Here is an 18,249-nt window from a genome sequence, read left to right on the forward strand (position 1 = left end):
CTTTACACAGTTCAAGCCCTACACAAACGTATGCATAATTAATTATTATACACTGAAATCACTAAATGGGATTCGCATAGATGCATAGCTTGTACAAATCAAATCACTTTTCACCAAAGGATTTGTAGATATTAGCTTCTACAGATCAAATCAGGGGATTTCCTCTCCTCCATTAAAAATTAATTTAAATTAAATTAAATTAAATTAAAACAAATCAGCCAAAACCAAAAAGGAAGAGAAACACTTATCTTAACGATGATTCCATAATTTCCTTGATGTAAATCCGAACACCATTTTTTTCTCTCGGACAACTTGTTTATCATTCAAGTAGAAGAAAAGGGGAAAAGGGGAAACCCAAAAGACATCTGTTTTGGGCCGCACACCTATGGGCTGTAAGTCCTACAACAAATATTACATTTTAGTGAGTTTTCATAGTTGTTGCTTTGACTTGTTTTGTCTATCTGTCATGATAAACATTATCACTTTCACTACCCCGATTTCTATGTTGGATATTTGTGTACAAATGATATTAGTTTGTTGACCCTCATTGCCCTAGAAAAACCAAACCAATAAAATCAAACTATCAAAACCTAAAACCAGAAATCCAAAATGGAAAACAAAAAACGAGTAATAAGTTATGAGTTTATAAGTTTATAAGTTTACCTGATTCTTCTTCTCAGAAATTGCAAAATCAACTTTCTAAGTTTTATACTTGAATTTCTCGGAGTCTCAACATCTAGACTCTAAGGTTTGCGAAATCAAGTTACTGAAAGATATATTGGATTTTTGTAAAATGGGTATGCAGATATGAGATTTCACGTAAGTTTAGTTTTTTTTTTTTTTGGTAAGTTTATAACTTTCCACAGTAAGCTCCATCAAAACCAGTTTCCGGAAATTATGAATGACGAGCTAAAGGGGTAGAACCCTTAACAAGAAGTTCAATGTGGAGTAGTTTATGAACATATTTACCCTTATCATAATCAAAAGTACCGAGTAATATACCCGTGTTTAGGCTCTTTCTTTTTGCCGATGAAAGGTAATTGACAGTCTTAATCAATTTTTCTTTGAACATATTTACCCTTCTCGTGATATACTTGCTTTGAAGCTATCATATCGTCGCTCACCGTATCATACAAACTATTTTCGCCAACAGTTCTATTTTATCCTACAACTACCCCATAAACCCTGTAATTCTTCTGATTCAAGGGATCAATTTTACACCACTAATGTTGATATTGATATGTTTAATGATGCACGTTCGAACATCAAAGACATTTTATAAAAGAAAGAGAAGGAAACAACTATGCTTATCATTCGTGACTACATTTCCTATAGGTTTCTATTAAAACTTTTAACTTAGTTTATTTTCAGATTTAAGAGAAGAAGATTATATACAAATAATATAAGAAACTCCTACTTGTAAGTTATTAGTATCTGATATCAATGGTGAGTTTATGATGGAAGGTTATTTATGGAAACTAAATATATTGTTTTCCTATTATTATTTGTGCTTTATTAATGATAATTCGGTAGTATATAAAAATAATTAATTTCTGGATTTATTAGGTAGGGTACTTTTATCATAACCTAGAAGTTTATTTTAATTTTTAAGAGTTTTGATAAGTTATGACAGTTTCCTAAAGGTAGTATATAATAGGGAAATAAGTTTTTTTTAGATTTTAATCGTTTGAAGTTTGGGATTTGTTTAGGGGGAGTTATCTATATAAGAAGCTCAAATTGTTATGCTAAGTTTAGGGTTTGTTTAAGAAAAATTATCTATATAAGGAGCTCAAAAAACGAAAATTTTTGGACCCTTTTGATTAATCAAATTATTTTGTTATTGTTAAACTTTCTTTAAACTTTATTGTGATTTTTACTTATAGTTTGGTTCACCCTGAGATAGGAATAGTTATTGCTACGCAATTCATACTATCCATTTTAGAGAGATAGTTGTTATCATTATGGTCAATTCATACTATCTAAACAAACAATGATGAACTACTGTCGTGCTTGATCCATTTCGATTTACTGTGAAGGATATGTATGCAGCCACTTGGCGGTTCAACACATATCGCAAGGTTGTTCATATCATTTGAAATGAGTTGGTTACTCTTGTAAATTCATACCAACTGTTGAGAGATGACTGCAATCTTGTCGAGGTAATTTGTGTTGTTGGTAAGAGGTAGTTGCAGTATTGGCTGTTCATACTACCTAGTGAAGAGATGATTGTTGTCTCTCTGAGAAAATTCATACCATTTGATAATTGTACAACCCATAAGACAAGAGATGAGTATTACCTTTTGAGGTAATATATATATCATATGTATAGGCTTGTGAGTTAAGCAAGGGTTATTATTACGCGAGGTGAATCATATGATATGAGCAGGAAGGTTGTTGTACATGATAGGCGCATTTATGTGCCTAAATTGTCCTCAATGTTTCGTATTGTTGGTACTCGTTTTCGTCCTTATTATGGTGTTTTGTGTATTTTTAGGTATTTTTGGAAAATAAATATTGTTGGAAAAATCGGCTCGAAAAATCACTCGGAACACCCCGGAGGACACTTGCTATACGGAGCCCAGATTTGGTTAAGGGGCACCTCAATTACTAAGGGGCACCCCAGGTCACCCCAAAACCAGGCACCTGCTATTCGCACCCCACAACTGGATAGGGGGCAAACCTTCTTCTTCATTTGAAATTTTATTTTTGGCGATAAAAAAAAGTGCAGTGAACTGTGAATTTTTCGATTGATTTTTGAAAGAGTTCTGGGTAGACTAAAGGGCTGAAACTTAATGGGTAGTTGTGATATGTCCTAACAAAGTTGGTATGGGTGTTTGTTTCGATCAAATTTGGCTGGAAAATTCGTGACAAGGAATCAGAGCAGCCCGTGCATGAGAAGAATAATTCACGAGTTTTGGAAGATTTATGCCTGTTCTGCTCGTGTATGATGACTCTAGCAACACTCTGGACCGTGAAGAAGATAAATGAGGAGAGTTTTCAGCTGTAGAAACACGTGAGAAGCTAAAACAGGGAAGAAAATATTCCCAGAATATTTTTCTTCACTGCCGAGTAATGAGAGAATTATCTTGAGTTATAGCGAGATTCCTTGATGCTAATGACTATATAAATGGTGCTGGGATATCATAGAATGGATACGAAGAGATTGAGAGAGAAATAGAGCACTACAAAAGTCGGAAAATCAAATTTGCAGAGACCACCTGCTGCTGCTGCTGCCATTGAAGAACACTGAAGAACACGAAGAACGGAGTTGCACCAACTGTCGTTTTTGCACAGTGTCAGCGACGCATACCGTAGTCGCAGAGAGAGACAGACTTAAAAAACGCAACAGTGCAGTAACGGCTCTTTGTAAGGGTTTTTGCAATAGTTATAAGCGTTGCAAACCCGATTTTTTATAATTCACACTTATTCATCATTTGTAACCCTTTGAGCATAAATGAAATCAACTTTTGAGCGTGTTTCCAACATGATGAGCGGCTAATTCTCTCGAAACCAGGGCAATGGATGAAGCTATTCACACATGAACTATGGGTAACTATTTCATTTTCTCTAACATTTAATTATAATTCACTCAATCACTGCATTTGCAGAGTTCTTAAAAGTTTACATAATTTTCTTCATTAGTTGTGATTCAATTAGATAGGTTATGCTTTGGTTAGATAATCTATGCTTAAGGGATACAATTAATTTTTGAGAATATGTTTGATTATTTGTGAATTAAGAAATAAAGGATTAAAAGGATAATTAGAGTTATGAAATATTTGACATCATTAATGTGTAATAGTGGATTGTAGTGTCTTGGTTATTTTCCAATCACTTGAAATCAATTTTGAGTTAAGTTTTCTATATTTTTAAGTTCTATTAAGTCTAGAAATCATTGCCTTCACAAGCCTCAACGAAAATCATTGATAAAATACCATCAATTTTTGGCGCCGCCGACGCGGGCTTGTCTTTAGGATAGAGTTTTTAGATTTTAGTTTTTTAGTTTTTTTTGTTCTTCTTTACGCTTTTGGGTTTTTGTCTTTTCCTTTCAGATTTTGGGAATTTGGAGCGAAAGAAATTTTTGCCAAAGCTTTTGGCGAATATTTAAAGACTTGAAGTAAAAGGCAAAGCGAAAGGAGCTAAAGAAGAAGATTTTTTTTTTATTTTATAGAAAAAGAGAGAAAAAAAAGAGAGTGTTATTTTTAGTAGATTGTATTAGGATTTCTTTTTTCTTTTTCTTTTTCTTTTTGCACTTTATTTTTTTGGACCTTTCTTTTGGACTTTGGACACTTGGACTCTTTTTTATTTTTAAACCCTACGGAAGGGCACATTAAATATAAAACTGTTTGCAGGGAAGGACGACGATTACAATATCGTCTCGGCCCCTCGGGTTCGCACATGACATAGGAGTCGTGGCCCGAGTCGACTTCAGCGGTTCTGCGCCCGTCTGGTACGGGAGGTAAGCTTTCGAAACACCCGTGAATCCCCTGTCAGCGGGTTTATTGTATGCCTTAAGGTGAATATATGCTGAGGATTTGAATACGGTTGTTTTAAATTCCTAGTAAAGGGCAAGGCCTGGCCATACAAGATAAGGTTCGGATTTCATCACTGTTCTCTTCTTGCCCGCCTTATGAAAACAAAACCAAACGCGAACCTAAGCTTTAAAATTTGGAATAGAACGAGACCTATAGGGTAACGAGCTTAGTAGAAAAATCGTTCGAAAAATATTGGTTACTCTTTTAGCATACTTCGAAGTTCATGATGGTTTCTGTGAGTTGAATGCGTGACTGCGCCGCCTTGTGATAGCGGTGAGGCCTTGGGTATCAAAGCTCCACTGAGCTTCCCTCGCCTCAATTCAACCTACTTTGACTCGGATTGACTCCAGAGGGGTTTGCTTAAATTTTAACGAATTCCCTTTCGAAGGATTAGAAGCTGGTATAGAAACAATCTAAGTGGAGCCATCATGCTTTTTGTTTGCTAGAATTCAGTAGGTTTGCTGTGGTGGAGTCAGCCTTGTTTGTGTTTGCATAGAACTTCCCTTTCCTTTGAGGGCTTTTCTTTTTAGTTTTGTTTTTCTAGTGTATGCCCGAGGTAGAACGGGCTTGGAAAAGAAACACTCCAGGTCGTCTGATTAGTGATAAACCTAGTAGTTCTTCTTGTGAAGGCGGGGAGATCGAAAACTCTTCTTTAGAGAGCCCCGTTTTCGGAAACTTCAGTTTTGAGAATCTGCTTCTTTGTGAAGAAAGTAGTCCTAGTCCTTTGGTAGTGCCAAAAAATGGCAACTTTAAATGGTTTATTGAACCCAACTAGGACCTCTCGTCCGTCTTATATCAAGTTAGCTGAAACCGAGGAAAATTATGAACTCAAACCAGGGACTTTACAGATGCTCCCAACCTTTTTAGGAAAAGAGAATGAGAACCCCTATTTTCATGTTAGGGAATTTGAGGAAGTTTGTAGTACTCTAAAAATTAAAAACCTTATTGATGATGCACTGAAACTTAGGTTATTCCCCTTTTCCTTAAAAGATAAAGCCAAATCTTGGCTGTATAGTTTGGATTCTGAGTCAATTGAAACCTATGAACAACTTACATCTTCCTTTATACATAAGTTTTTCCCAAGGCACAAAACATCGTCTATTAGGACACAAATTTGTACTTTTTCTCAACAAGAGGGAGAGTCTTTATATAGGTATTTAGAAAGGTTCAATGAATTAATATCTTAATGTCCTCATCATGGTTTAGAGAAGGTTAGGTTATTTCAGATCCTCTACGAGGGTTTAAATTATTCAATGACAACTATGGTGGAGTCCTTATGCACAGGTGGGTTTGAGAATAAAACTGTTGATGAGGCGATGACATTTTTGAATGAAATCGCCAATAAGACCCAACAATGGGAAAATAATAGGGAACCCCAGAAAACAATTCTTCTAAGTAGAGGAAATGTCAATAGGGTAGAAGGATCTTATGAGTCAGATGCTAAAATAGCAGCCATATCCAAAAGGTTAGAAACCTTAGAATTAAGTCATTCTAGTGGTACTAGTGGTAGAATAGAGACTTTTTGGGAAGGTCATATTGTTGAAGATCAAGCCAATGCTCTTTATAACAACACTAGATTCGATAACCGTCAGAAGTTTGACCCTTATTCAGAAACCTATAACCCTGGCTGGAGAAACCATCCCAACCTTTCTTGGTCTAAGGGCCAGAATCAAGGTCAGTCTAGTAGCTCTCAAGCTCCCCCAGGTTTTGGATATACTAAGAATCCTTCAGCCCCAGCTCAGTTTCAGAACACTTCGGATAAGAATATTATGAGTTTAGAAGAGTCTCTTGCTTTGTTAACTCGTAACACTATGCAGTTTCAACAATCTGTTGCTCAAGGTATATAAGAAAATAAGAGAATAGGTCAAGCTAACTCTTAGGCTATTTCCGAGTTGAAAACCCAGGTTAGTCATATAAATGAGTCTTGAAGAGAAAGAGGTAAGTTTCCTAGTCAAACTCAACCAAACCCTAGAGGAATTAATAAAATAGGTGAAAGACCATCCGATCATGTATATGCTATTAAAACCCTTAGGAGCGGTAGAGAGATAAACAACAAGGTTTCCATGACTAATAGTGAACATGCTGTAGTTCACCCTTCTGAGCCAGAGAATGAGAAGACTGATAGAGTCTCTAAAGAGACCAATGAGGGTCCTGCTGAGCCCTTCTTTGTTCCCAGTGCCCCGTTTCCCCAGCTCCTAGTTCCAACTAAGATGGAGTCCAACTTTAATGATATATTGGAGGTTTTTAAGCAGGCTACTATCAACCTACCATTGTTGGATGCGATTAAGCAGATTCCGGCTTATGCCAAGTTCCTTAAGGACTTGTGTACATGAAAGCGTAAGCTTAGTGTCCAAAAGAAAGCCTTCCTAGCTAGACACGTGAGTTCCATTATTCAGAACACCACTACTCCTAAGTATAAAGACCCAAGGTCCCCTACCATTTCTTGCACAATAGGTAAACACCGTGTTGAGAAAGCTTTGCTTGACTTAGGACCCAGTGTGAATTTACTTCCATAACATGTGTACCTTAAGCTAGGACTTGGAGAGATGAAACCTATCCAGATGACACTCCAGTTAGCTGATAGGTCTGTTAAAATTCCTCGTGGTGTGATCGAGGATGTTCTTATTGAGTTCGACAAGTTTATTTATCTAGTGGATTTTGTTATCCTAGATACCCAACCTGTCCCTGACCCAGAGAACCAGATACCGGTGATTTTCGGTCGCCCATTTTTATCAACATCCAATGCGATCATTAACTGTCGAACTGGTATTATGAATTTGTATTTTGGTAATATGACTATTGAGCTGAACATCTTTCACATTAGTAAGCTACCCCAGGAATTGGACGACTCGAGCGTAGAAGAGGTGAACATGATAGGCACCTTAGTAGAGGAGTCATTACCAAACACTTTGATAGAAGATCCATTAGAGAAATGCCTAGCTCAATTTGGGATTGATTTTGATGATGATGATGTGATTAATGAGGTGAATGCTTTGTTAGATTCAACCCTTTTGTTAGACACTAGTAATGGATGGAAACCTAAGTTCGAACCTTTACCCGTTTCCGAGTCTACCCTAGTTCCTTCGTTGGAAAAGCCTCCCAAGTTGGACCTTAAACCATTACCAAATACCCTGAAGTATGTGTTTTTAGGCCCATCTGAAACTTTACCTGTGATTATAGCATCCGACTTGGATAGTGATCCGGAAAGTAGGCTAGTAACTGTCCTTCAGAATAACAAGGAAGCTTTAGGGTGGACCATAGCAGACATTTAGAGTATTAGTCCTATTGATTGTATGCATCATATCTATTTAGAGAGTGACACCAAACCTTCTAGGGAGATGCAACGTCAACTGAACCCTAATATGAAAGAAGTTGTTCGAACCGAGGTTCTGAAGCTGTTAGATGCAGGCATTATCTACCCCATTTCAGACAGTAAATGGGTCAGCCCCGTTCAGGTTGTTCCCAAGAAATCCGGTATTACAGTAGTCCAAAATGATAACAATGAGTTAATCCCAACCCGAATGACCACGAGTTGGCGTGTTTGTATTTATTATAGAAATTGAACAAGGTCACTAGGAAGGACCACTTTCCCCTTCCCTTCATCGACCAAATGCTAGAGAGATTAGCTGGACGTATCAATTATTGCTTCTTAGATGGATACTGCGGTTATAATCAGGTTCCTATTTCCCCACAAGACCAAGAGAAAACCAGTTTTACCTGTCCCTTTGGTACCTTTGTGTATAGACGCATGCCTTTCGGGCTATGTAATGCCCCTGCGACCTTTCAGCGTTGTATGATGAGCATATTTTCTGACATGGTAGAACGGTTCTTAGAGGTCTTTATGAATGATTTTTCAGTGTTTGGTTCGTCTTTCGATGAGTGCTTGCATCATTTTTCATTAGTTTTGACTAGGTGTAAGGAAAAAAACTTAGTGCTTAATTGGGAGAAATGTCACTTCATGGTTCGTTCAGGAATTGTTCTAGGGAATATCGTATCTTCAAAGGGTATAGAGGTAGCTAGAGCCAAAGTAGACCTTATTAAAACTTTACCGGTCCCAAAAACCGTAAAAGGTATTAGGTCATTCTTAGGGCATGCTGGTTTTTATCGTCGATTCATTAAGGATTTTAGCTTGATTTCTAGACCTCTTTGCAATTTGCTTGCAAAAGATGTTAAGTTTGTCTTTGATGATGCTTGTTTAAAGGCTTTCGAGAAGCTTAAAAATTTACTCACTACCGCCCCCATAGTCCAGGCACCCAACTGGAATCTACCCTTTGAGATCATGTGCGATGCTTCAGATTATGCTATTGGTGTTGTGCTATCACTACAAGAAAATTGGTATATTGCAACACGTGAAAAGTGTGTCAAGAAAACCCCTTTTCATGTGGCAAAATCTTTTTGCCACATAAAAATCTTTTTCCACACCCTGTGGCAACAACCTGTCTGACAAAAAGTTATTGCCGCACCTTATGTACACTGCAGTAATAGCTTGGTTTTTTACCACACCAAATGGTGAGGCAAAAAGTTATTTTATTATTTTTATTTATTTCTTTATATTCATAAATTTGTTTCTTTTAATAAATCTTTGGGGACACCAACTAGTGAGGCGATTTTGTTGTATTTTGGGCGCAATTTTTGTTTCCCATTTTGGTTTTATTTTGTTGTATTTTGGGAGCAATTTTTGTTTCTCATTTTGGTTTTTTGTTTTCGTATTAATCTTTCTGATATCATACAGTTCCAATTTTCTAAGTCATTCCATGAAAATAAGAGATGAAAAATTCATAAGAGAAAAACTCTCTCATTTGCTATATTGATTTTATTCAGATATAAATTTAGCACATTAAATTAATTTTCTCAATACATTAGATAATGATGCATCATATAGAAAAAAAGACATAATTTTAGGGGAAACAAAACTTCATGCAAATCTTCTCCTTCTCCTGCAAATCTTCTTCTTCTTTTTAAGGAAATTTTTCTGCAAAACCAATGTTCAAAGGAAAATTATTATTTTCATAATCAAGAATCATTCTTAAAATCTATCCATATGAAAATCATAACCAAAAAAATAAAATAAAAAGAAATTCTATACATAAAACATAATCGTTGAGATATGAGAATTACCTAGGGATGCAACATCGCCGACTTGATTAGCAGTATGCCTATGCCGTGATTTTTTTTTTCATAAACTAGATTCAATTGGTTAATAAATGAAAATCAATGGAAATTAAAATTTAAGGTTAAACATTGTCGATCCCAAAGAAACACCGAAAATGTTTATATAAAGTAACAAATTTCAAATCAAATATTACATCTCAATTAAATAACTCCTTCGATTCTTGAAATTGTAGTAAATACTATGGATTCTTTCAATAACTATCATCAGACCATTAAGAAAGTTTGGTAATCAAAAAACATTCCAAAATCAAAATCACAAACAAATTATTGCAGACACTATGGATTGAATAACCTAAGTTTTTTTATCCCTATCAAGATAAAAACTTTAAAACTTATTTGGGAGACTACCTTTGATTAGTATGAATTATGAACCATTTCTCTTGGATATGAAAGGTTCCTGCAAGATAAAGGGAGAGAGAACCCGAGAGGGCATAGAGAGAGAAAGCATGAGAAAGGGATATACAATAAAGGTTGGACTTTGACTGTTTGATTAATATAAATAAATGTCTAATGTTTTTTCCTTTTCTATTAAATACGAAAATAATTTTTTATTTTTGGTACCCTTTCCTTAAAAAGGAAATTTAGACATTGGTTTTTAAGAAATCTTCTTCTTCTTTTTAAGGATATACTAAGAAGAAGACATATTTTTGACGTTTGAACATTGGTTTTGGTACCCTACAAAACCAATGTTTAAGGAAATTTTTCTGCAAAACCAATCTTCTTCTTCTTTTTAAGGTCAGTCTAGTAGCTCTCAAGCTCCCACAGGTTTTGGATATACTAAGAATCCTTCAGCCCCAGCTCAGTTTCAGAACCCTTCGGATAAGAATATTATGAGTTTAGAAGAGTCTCTTGCTTTGTTAACTCGTAACACTATGCAGTTTCAGCAATCTGTTGCTCAAGGTATATAAGAAAATAAGAGAATAGGTCAGGCTAACTCTCAGGCTATTTCCGAGTTGAAAACCCAGGTTAGTCATATAAATGAGTCTTGAAGAGAAAGAGGTAAGTTTCCTATTCAAACTCAACCAAACCCTAGAGGAATTAATGAAATAGGGGAAAGACCATCCGATCATGTAAATGCTATTAAAACCCTTAGGAGAGGTAGAGAGATATACAACAAGGTTTCATGCCTAATAGTGAACATGCTGTAGTTCACCCTTCTGAGCCAGAGAATGAGAAGAATGATAGAGTCTCTAAAGAGACCAATGAGGGTCCTGCTGAGCCCGGCTTTGTTCCCAGAGCCCCGTTTCCCCAGCTGCTAGTTCCAACTAAGAGGGAGTCCAACTTTAATGATATATTGGAGGTTTTTAAGCAGGTTACTATCAACCTACCATTGTTGGATGTGATTAAGCAGATTCCGGCTTATGCCAAGTTCCTTAAGGACTTGTGTACACGAAAGCGTAAGATTGGTGTCCAAAAGAAAGCCTTCCTAGCTAGCCACGTGAGTTCCATTATTCAGAACACCACTACTCCTAAGTATAAAGACCTAGGGTCCCCTACCATTTCTTGCACAATAGGTAAACACCATGATGAGAAAGCTTTGCTTGACTTAGGAGCCAGTGTGAATTTACTTCCATACCATGTGTACCTTAAGCTAGGACTTAGTGAGATGAAACCTACCCAGATGACACTCCAGTTAGCTAATAGGTCCGTTGAAATTCCTCGTGGTGTGATCGAGGATGTTCTTATTGAGGTCGACAAGTTTATTTATCCAGTGGATTTTGTTATCCTAAATACCCAACCTGTCCCTGACCCAGAGAACCAGATACCGGTGATTTTAGGTCGCCCATTTTTAGCAACATCCAATGCGATCATTAACTGTCGAACTGGTATTATGAATTTGTCTTAGAATAGGTTCACCTTAGTCAACATCATCCACATTTTTATCTACATCCATCTTCTTAATCTATCCATGTGATTGGTTAACTCCGGTTTATGGTGTCCAGAAACTATCTGAGTAGAGCTCTGTCACTTTATATGAATTTAGTATGCTTGAGTGCAAACTCGTGTACAACAATTGGAATTTCGCATCAGGGAACTTTCTCCTGCTGTAAATAAGTATGCCAACCAAGGAGATTCTTTAGTGCCTTCCAAGGTTCAGCATAAATAGCTAGGGTCTGGAGTATTGGTTTTGTGGGCACACCTCTGGTAAACCCTCCCGAGATTAACTCGGTTTTTTTTTTTTTTTTAGTTTTGCTCGAGGACTAGCAAATAATAAGTTTGGGAGTATTTGATAGGTGCATTTATGTGCCTAAATTGTCCTCAATGTTTCGTATTGTTGGTACTCGTTTTCGTCCTTATTATGGTGTTTTGTGTATTTTTAGGTATTTTGGAAAATAAATATTGTTGGAAAAACCGGCTCGAAAAATCCCTTGGAACACCCCCGGAGCACACTTGCTATACGGAGCCCAGATTTGGTTAAGGGGCACTCAATTACTAAGGGGCACCTCAATTACTAAGGGGCACCCCAGGTCACCCCAGATCACCCCCAAACCAGGCACCTGCTATTCGCACCCCACAACTGGATAAGGGGAAACCCTTCTTCTTCATTTGAAATTTTATTTTTGGCGGGAAAAAAAGTGCAGTGAACTGTGAATTTTTCGATCGATTTTTGAAAGAGTTATGGGTAGACTAAAGGGATGAAACTTAATGGGTAGTTGTGATATGTCCTAAAAAAGATGGTATGGGTGTTTGTTTCGATCAAATTTGGCTGGAAAATTGGTGACAAGGAATCAGAGCAGCCGTGCATGAGAAGAATAATTCACGAGTTTTGGAAGATTTATGCGTGTTCTGCTCATGAATGATGACTCTAGCAACACTCTGGACCGTGAATAAGATAAATGAGGAGAGTTTGTAGCTGTAGAAACACGTGAGAAGCTAAAACAGGGAAGAAAATATTCCCAGAATATTTTTCTTCACTGCCGAGTAATGAGAGAATTATCTTGAGTTATAGCGAGATTCCTTGGTGCTAATGGATATATAAATGGTGCTGGGATATCATAGAATGGATTCGGAGAGATTGGGAGAGAAATAGAGCACTACAAAAGTCGGAAAATCAAATTTGCAGAGACCACCTGCTGCTGCTGCTACCATTGAAGAACACTGAAGAACACGAAGAACGGACTTGCACCAACAGTCGTTTTTGAACATAGTCAGCGACGCATACTGTTGGTCGCAGATAGGGACAGACATAAAAAATGCAACAGTACAGTAACGGCTCTTTGTAACGGTTTTTGCAACAGTTATAAGGTTTGCAAACCCGATTTTTTATAATTCACCCTTATTCATCATTTGTAACCCTTTGAGCATAAATGAAATCAACTTTTGAGCGTGTTTCCAACATGATGAGCGGCTAATTCTCTCGTAACCAAGGAAATGGATGAAGCTATTCACACATGAACAATGGGTAACTATTTCATTTTCTCTAATATTTAATTATAATTCACTCAATCACTGCTTTTGCAGAGTTCTTAAAAGTGTACATAATTTTCTTCATTCGTTGTGATTCAATTAGATAGGTTATGCTTTGGTTAGATAATCTATGCTTAAGGTATACAATTAATTTTTGAGAATATCTTTGATTATTTGTGAATTAAGAAATAAAGGATTAAAAGGATAATTAGAGTTATGAAATATTTGACATCATTCATGTGTAATAGTGGATTCTAGTGTTTTGGTTTTTTTCCAATCACTTGAAATCAATTTTGAGTTAAGTTTTCTATATTTTTAAGTTCTATTAAGTCTAGAAATCATTTCCTTCACAAGCCTCAACGAACTCTTTACTACAACATCATTGATAAAATACCATCAGTACATGGTGACGTACAATTCATACCATCGACCTAAAAATGACTATTAACTCTTTATAGATAGTTCATATCTGTTATCCCTTCGGGGATGAGATACTAATTGACAGGTCCCTAAGGGGATGAGCATGACTAGTGACTGTCGGTTTCAAACGAGATATTGATATGAATACTTACTCAGATTGATAATTGATGAACATTTTCTTGGTAAATCGAGTTTTGGTTCAAAAATTTGAAGGTTCAATCTCTTGAGTGGCATCGGGAAGTTGAAGCTTGCCAAGCGGGCCGAAACTCGGTTCGTTGGAACCAAATTTTCCGGTCCGTCAGAGCTAGGGTTGCATCGGTTAACACAATATACCATGGCGACTTGTAACTGCCATTACTAGATTGGGAAATAAGTTTTTTAGATTTTTTTTTGTAAATTTAAGGTTTGTTTAAGAAGAGTTATCTATATAAGGAGCTCAAATTGTTATGTTAAATTTAGGGTTTGTTTAGACGGAGTTATCTATATAAAGGAGCTCAAAAAACAGAAATTAGTGGACTCTTTTGATTAATCAAATTGTTTTGTTATTGTTAAACTTTCCTTAACTTTATTGTGATTTTATTTGTAGTGGGGTTCGCCCAGAGGTCAAAAAAACAAATAGACATCCTTTGTTTTATTTATTTTGAGTCAAGAATAAAATGTCCCTGATTCTTGGGACCAAATTACTGACTCACATACTTTTAAGTCGAATGAGTCAGATCTAACTTAAAAAATAAACATATTGAGCCAGATTCAAATGAGTCTCGAAAAAACAAACAAGATGCCTTGGATGGTGCAACTCCTATCCTATCCAAGTACCGGAGGTTCCCAAAAACGTATGCCTTGCAAGTAAACGCGTGTCATCAGGGGAAATTTCTCATTTTTCTCCCCACATTCTCCTCCATTTTCCAAAAAAAGAAAACACAAAAACAAACAAAATCTAGCAGAGAGTGGGGTTTTTCTGGTGATCTTCGCCTTTTCCTTCAGTAAAAACATGATTTAAAAATGAAAATTGGTGAGCTTTTTGAGCTACACTTACATATGTTCATTCAATTGGGAATTATTTGGAGGAAATAGATTTTCACTCAATTAATCAAGGTAGTTCTTATTAATTGGTGGGTTTGTGAAGCAAGATTTGAGGTGTGTTGGTAAAATTGTATGGGAAAGACAACGAACTTGTTGCTGGTGCACAGGAATCAGCTTCTTCTCGTCGTATGCCACCAAGATCTGGTAATCCTGTTAACTTGATATTCATGTGCATGTAACTGACCGATGAAATGACCCAAACAAATGTATACCAACTTAGTGGTGGATTTGTATGTGTAGATTGATCTTTATTGTGATAATTGGTACTACTATTTCATCTGATGACTTGCAATTTCAAGTACTGACTGCCATTTTTCTGATCCTATGTGTTATGTGTAAGTTCACCATAGTGAATTGGGTACTTGAGTTTACAAATGCTGTTGCTAAAAATGTGATTTGTTTTGGCATTTTTGATGCTCCCCTTATTGGACTTTGATATTCATCTTCTTTGTACATCTATAATTTTTGTGGTGCTGTACACTTGGAATCCTACCATTGTTTGGCACCCTCATTTGAGTTTACTGAGTACACGCTTTGATAATTAATTGGAACCATGTTTTGCCTGTTTTATTTGAAGCTATTATTTAGTTAATTTGAACATCATTTTTAGTATAAAACACTCAAGTGGAATATTTGAAGAAGTCGTGATCCTATTGGCTTGATCGTTTGTTGACAATTTGAGATGGTGTGCATTTGCTTCCCCATATAAGATATTGATTTTGTGGTCCATCTAGTTGCAGGACCTTGTTTTCAGTCGTACAGGGAGTGACAACCTAACAGTGCTTGTTGTGACGATTTTTGGATTGTTGAGATGTGGAAGTGTTTTCCACGGAACTATATACCTAACTATCTTGTGTTTTCCATCCATATGGGACAATTTAGGTTAGTTTTACATCCCTCCTGAAAGAACGGTCAAGTATGTTAATCGTTTGGTGACAAGTCCACTTGGCTCCCATATTATGAAAAAAAGTAGGTTCTCTCCTTTTACTGCACATTTGTGTAAGCATAATGGGAAAAAAATGATGCCACTGAACATAGGCACCTCATAAAGAAAATGCTACTTGTATTAGGCAACAGAAGTACACGCTGAAAAAAGCTGGCATGACTCACCCTCTGGTATTTTTTCTCAATTGTACCATGTTTTCAGTGTGAATCTTCTTAAAAGGAGGGTATAAGTTTCCTTGAAAGTGATACAACAGTGGAAGGTTCAGAATTAGTTAATAGAAGCAATTCTCACATAGCCCTTCTCTTTGGTTAGAACGTTGTAGGTGTGGCTTTGGTTTTTCACTTTTTTGATGTATGAGTTTGGCGAAAGCTTTCCTTGAAGATTTTGCTTCTACTGAGTTGACAGCTTGTGGTGTGATCATTATCAATGGCTTTCTTCAGTCATTCAATGTTAAAAATGTATTACTTTTGAGCATTTAAGAACCACTATATGTTTGTTTGGTCAACGGGATTTTTCGTTTGAGGTTTGCATTTAATTTATCTGCAGGTTGTGTCAACCTTAGCTGAAATTCTGTGGGAACAGCTAAAGACCAGACGTAGGTCTTCTACTGGGAGCATATTTAGATGGAACTGATGCAAAGGAAAATGATTGTTTTTTCTGTGTTGTTATTCACAATATTGATGGACCTGATGGTTGCATGACAGTGCACCCGTTAAAATGTTTGTGTTGTTGCATCTATTGATAACTATGTAAGAATTCGCTTCACATCACCATGTATCTGATTGCATATCCTATATGCAAGTCATTGTTCTCTAATTCATTTTGTTGCTATAATCACCCGTCTTATCTCAGAATTTTAATCCACCGAGTATCTATACCAACGGAAATCAATGAATACTAACTATTAAGGTAATTTTTTTGCTGGCCAGTGCTCTTCGGCAAAAGAATCTTGATAATGCTAATGCAAGCGTGCAAGCGTAGAGGTCCTTATTGCTGATCTATAATTCTTAAGGGACCAAGTGACGGTAACACAGTTATTTTCTATATAATAACAGAGTTTTTTAAAGTGTTCTCATTCACCGGAGCTCCACGTTAACTAGAACTCCACGTTAATTCTCAGTTCTGGTTGATTCTGGCCCCACCAGTTTTTTTTTGTTTTGGAAAACTTATTAAATTTAAACAAATAAAAATCAGGAAAAATATTTTCGTTTGCCAATAATAAGATAGCTAAATATTTAAAAATTTTTTTTTGCCAATAATCAGAAGAATCTTTTGAATCCACGAAATATTATTTGGTCAATCACATTTTAGAAAATAATTACGTAAATTTACTAAAGGGACTTTTCTGATATACACCCATTTGATAATGTGTTTTCTAAAATACACCCGTTTTTTTACAATATTTCTAAAATACACCCGTTTTGATAATTCCGTCTGTTTTTTTGAATAAAACGGCTAACAGACGTTAAATAGTCAAGTGTCATTAAATCGGGTCAACTTGATTGCGTTGACTAAGATGTAAAAGGTATGAAACACCCTTGACTGTTTCATCTTCTAGTTTTCGCTTCTTTCACTTCAACCGCAGTTTCAGCTCTTCAACAGCCAATAGGTAAAATATGTCGAACAAGCACAAATTATCTCAAACACAACACTCCATGAATGTCCCTAGTATCACCAACTCCTTCTTTTTTTTGATTTTCTACTTGGTTTCTCATTCAAACAACACAAACCGTCACAAACTTAAATCAGCAGCTCCTTATTTGTCTTAAGCTCCAAAATTACTTCTAATCCTTGCTAGGAACAAAACCATGATTCACGACTACTAGCTATGGAAAATCAGGGCAGACCTTAGTCATTCTGTCAAATACTTGTGTGGGCAATGAAGAGATAACCCCCTTTTGTTGCATTAGCCGGGTATTAGCTCCTTCAACCTGCGATTGATTTAACAGCAGCAGAAAAATCTTGTCCTGCAATTAAAAAATCTCATACAAAAACCAACTTGAATTAATGGCAGCTTGCTGCTTCGTAAACTCCCAATCCAAAATCCCCCCAAAAACCCACAGAATATTTCTCCAGCACTATGAAAACCCCCAAATTTACAAAATTGATAGCGACCTAAGTTTGGAAATGGATCTAAATTCAAGGATTTCATTTAATTGGATAAAAAAAACATAATCACAAATTTGTTTATAAAATCAAAATCATTTAAATCAAATAACCACACAGAGAGGGAGAGGATGAAAGAACGAACATCCAAACAGAGATTTACAGTTATAAGCATAGATCAAACAATCTTATATCGCTAATCTTGATGTCGATGCAGTTGTTGTTGTTTTCGAATGATTTCCAGTGAAATAGAAAGAAAAGAAGAGAAGGAGAGGAGAAATAAAACCCAAGAATTCTTCACGCCCATTTTATTGTCGTATGGGTACATCGGGAATTCTGGATATAGGTATGATCCTTAACCGTTGATCAAAAATATTTGATGTACGGTTGGATATCGAGATGATGGGCCTTAACGGTTTTATGGATGGTGGGTGTATTTTAGAAATATTTAAAAAACGGGTGTAGTTTTGTAAACACCTTATCAAATGGGTGTATACTAGAAAAATTTCCTTTACTAAATCTTATTTAATCATAGAAATATAAAAAAACAAACATAAACAACTTCAATATTACAAAAAA

General features: G+C 36.1%; 2 long non-coding RNA genes across 2 annotated transcripts; one reads left to right on the top strand and one right to left on the bottom strand.

Moving 5' to 3' along the window:
- Nucleotides 1-9,296: 9,296 nt before the first annotated feature.
- On the bottom strand, nucleotides 9,297-10,184 carry LOC113293670. The gene is made up of 2 exons (XR_003332449.1): nucleotides 9,654-10,184; nucleotides 9,297-9,507 (listed from the first exon to the last, which is right to left on the bottom strand). It is a non-coding gene; the product is annotated as an uncharacterized LOC113293670 (long non-coding RNA).
- Nucleotides 10,185-14,380: 4,196 nt separating this feature from the next.
- Nucleotides 14,381-16,398, top strand: LOC113293671. Its single transcript, XR_003332450.1, has 2 exons — nucleotides 14,381-14,762; nucleotides 16,111-16,398. It is a non-coding gene; the product is annotated as an uncharacterized LOC113293671 (long non-coding RNA).
- Nucleotides 16,399-18,249: the final 1,851 nt, after the last annotated feature.

This window comes from Papaver somniferum, chromosome 7, assembly GCF_003573695.1.
Source record: "Papaver somniferum cultivar HN1 chromosome 7, ASM357369v1, whole genome shotgun sequence".
In the NCBI taxonomy this organism is placed as follows: Eukaryota; Viridiplantae; Streptophyta; class Magnoliopsida; order Ranunculales; family Papaveraceae; genus Papaver; species Papaver somniferum.